This window comes from Petaurus breviceps, unplaced genomic scaffold (assembly GCF_028583685.1).
Source record: "Petaurus breviceps papuanus isolate PSGF00001 unplaced genomic scaffold, PetGlider_PUasm1.0 126, whole genome shotgun sequence".
In the NCBI taxonomy this organism is placed as follows: domain Eukaryota; kingdom Metazoa; phylum Chordata; class Mammalia; order Diprotodontia; family Petauridae; genus Petaurus; species Petaurus breviceps.
The window spans coordinates 11,406,073-11,409,639 of NW_027185655.1; the positions used below are offsets into that span (position 1 = coordinate 11,406,073).

Sequence of the window (3,567 nt, forward strand, 5' to 3'; positions counted from 1 at the left end):
TGCTTGCAGATTATTTGCAAACAAAAAGAAAAGGAAAAAAGTAATCATTTCAGTTCCCACTTTCACTGCTAAATTCCTAGTGGTTGTGCCAACCATGGTCACCTAATTACAACTTTCTTATGTTAACACAATGGCATTTTGCTACTGTTACTGCCACCATAAGAATAATTGGACATGTCCAATGACTTGTAGCCACCCTCCTTATGTCACTAGCAGTCAGGTTTAAAAATATCATCTTCCACTTAGAAGCATTCTTATTAAGAAACATTTTCAGAAACTACTCACTATACTATAACGAGGTAGAAAAGAGCTTTGGTTCTTTAAAAACTAAATTGAAAGAAATTGATCCAAGATGTAATGTTAAGTGTGGTATAGTGGGAGAAACAAGTGGATTTAGAAGCAGAGAATGGGTATTTAAATCCTATCTCTATCATTCATATGACCTTAGACAAATCACAAAGCTCATTTTCCTCTTCTGTAAAGTGAAGGGGCGATGGCAACTTCTGGAAAAGTGACAGAGATGTCCAAATTTCCCATATGCAAATTCCAACAAATTTCTGAAAATGACCCCCAAAAGAAGAGTGAAGAAAACAGAAAAAAAGAATCAGATGGGATCTCCTTTATTCAGTCCATAAATACACAAAAAGACATCTGCAAGTTGATGGAGGTTAGAAGAGATCCCAAACCAGGGAAGTTTTTGAAATCTTGCATAAACGCAGAAGCATTGTAAGCCTGGAGATCAGGGGAAGCCACTGTGATCTTTTATAATAGAAGACAACAAAAGCAGAGTGAGAACAGTTATGACCTAGCTCGATCCCAGCTATGGTATATCAGAATAGAAGAGGAGAGAGCCAGAGTCCTGCTGCACACTTCTTGGAGCAGTGGGGGCCACAAGAGAATCGGTCACCTCAGACACTAGGCACCAATGTGTAGGATGTCTCTCACCAGCAGGACCTACAACGTCCCTCCAGGATGACTACAGCAAGTGATAGAAGTGACTCTTGATTGAGATCAACACAAAGAGAAGGTGAGAGAGACAACTCTACTTGAACTATCTATCAGGGAAACATAAGAAAATTGACAGAAATCAAGTATTAAGGCAAAAAGCTGAGTCTGATACTAGACAACATAGACATATTGGAAGCATCAGGGCCTTCATACTACAGAGGCAAGGGGAAAATGTAAGACTTACCGAAGAGTATTGGAGATTTACCCTACCACAAAATCTCTTATCATCTTAGAAATGAGACTGAAGGGGCAGCCAGGTGGCTCAGTGAGTAAGAGCACTGGCTCCAGAGTCAGGATAACCTGGGATTGAATCCGGACTCAGATATTTAGCACCACACTCAGAAATAACTGGCCATGTAACCTTAAGCAAGTTACTTATCCCCAATTGCTTAAAAAAAAAAAAAGAAAGAAAGAAGACTGAAAATATCAGTTAAGGAAAAAAAAGACAACTAAAATGAAAAAAGTACTATGGAGTTAAAAAAAAAAAAGTCCAAAAATTAAAGCCAGGAGAGGGTAACTCCACAAAAAACTTCAGCTGAGTCTCAAAAATTTGAATATAACTTATTCATAAATCAAATCAGATATAAAATGAGAACTGAGAGTTGAATAAATATCTTAGAATGAATGGTGAAAAGTCTACCTGAATTAATGTACACTGTGATCAATAGAACAGAGAAATTAGAAATTAAAGGATCCATGAGATAGAAGGAGGAGGAGGAGGAGGAAAAGAAAGAGGAGGAGAAGGAGGAAGAGGGGGGAGAGGAAGAGGAGGAGAAAATGAATAATAATAATAATAATAAGATGGTGATGATGATGATCAAAAGAATGGAAAAAATAGAAGCATGTATTATCTACCATAAAAAGGGCTAATTTGAAAAATAGTAGGAGGTTAGATGAAAAATCATTATGGTCCCTGAAAAATATGACCATAAAAAATATCTGAACACTATTTCAAGAAATCACAGAACAAATCTTCCCAGATTTATTAGAACCAGAGGAAAAAGATAAAAATAGAAAACAGGTCAAAATGAAATAAAAACACGAATTACTTCCTTAAAGAATTCTCAAACTGAAAACACTTAGGAATAATATAACAAAAATGTTGAATCTCTAAGTTAAATAGAAAATATTGTAAGCACTCAGAAAATAAAAGTTTAAGTAGCAAAGAATGACAGTCAGGATGACATATGACTTGGTAGCACTTCTGTAAAGAAGAGAAAATCTTGGGAAAATTATGTTCCAAAATGCAAAAGGCAAAGAATTATGGACAAGAATAGCTTATTCTGAAGCTCTTTTGGGAATAAATGGATCTTTAATGAAATTGAGGACTTTCAAGAATGTATATGTAAAGAATAAATAGAAACTTGGCAATTCTCACTTAGAAGGAAAAAAAATACTAGAAAGGTAAATACATTTGAGCAATTGGAAAGAATTAATGATGATGAAGAACTCATATTCAATAAGAGAAAAAAGATGTGTATATCTTTAAAATACTAATGTCTTCATTGTACAGAGGGAACACAAGAACTAGATTTTATTTTCTCTGTTGTGTTGTTGCTTTTAAGAAAGGTAGTAGAGGAAAAAGGGAATATACAAAAAAAAAATAAAACAAAAAAACCTTACTTTGGATAAAAGGTGTCTATAAGAAAAGAATGAAAACATGGAGGAAGGAGTCAGTAAAGAGGACATCTCCTTACTTACTCTTGTCTAAAACTGATAAGGAAAAGTTGAACACACACACAAGCATGCAAGGACAGAGTTTGGTGTAGATATGCATTAACTTCAAGACAGAAACAGTCTGGATAGGAAAGGAGAGGGGGAATAAAAGAGACAGAATAGAGTGAGGGAGGTGATAGCCTAAAGCAAAACAAACTTTGGAGGATTCCAAGAATATCGTTTTATCTTTTTTTTTTAATGTTCTATTATGTGGCCAGGTTCCATTAAAGTGTTTCAATGCTGTCTTTTTCCATGAATGATAGCACCTTCTTATTTTGTCCTTCACAACATTTTGTGGCTACAGTCACATTCATACCAAAAAAGTGTAAAAAATGGGCAGCATTCTTTCAAAAAGATTTTTGGCTTCCCTTTGAATCAGGGTTGAGAAAGACAACAGAATTTTTCATTTTCTCTAAAGTGGGAACTAAAACAGAATTAAAATGCTATTAAAAAAATAAAACAGATCGGGATTTGGACTTGGAAAAAGTAAGAGGAATAGAAAGATATAACTCCAATTATAAATTATTAATGTTGATCAGAATCCTTAATTTTCTTCAAGGCAAGATAAAAAAATAGACAAGAAGAGAAAAACAAAACACATGAGCATATGGTTGGGGGTTATATCCCTAAATTCACCAAACCGTGGAAAGGGTCACTACTACAAAGAGATGAAAGAAAGAGGGAAAGGTTACAGATAGATATATAGATACATACATACATGCATAGAGAGATAGATATAGTTAGATATTGATAAATATTTCTATAGATAGATATTTATTGATATATATGTATGTATACAGAGAGAGAGAGAGAGAGAGAGAGAGAGAGAGAGAGAGAGAGAGA

At 34.5% G+C, this 3,567-nt stretch overlaps 1 pseudogene; it reads left to right on the plus strand.

Annotated features, from left to right (window-relative positions):
* The first annotated feature begins 493 nt into the window (after nucleotides 1–493).
* LOC138169114 (cytochrome P450 2C31-like) overlaps nucleotides 494–3,567 on the plus strand; it is a 97,756-nt pseudogene continuing 94,682 nt past the window's right edge.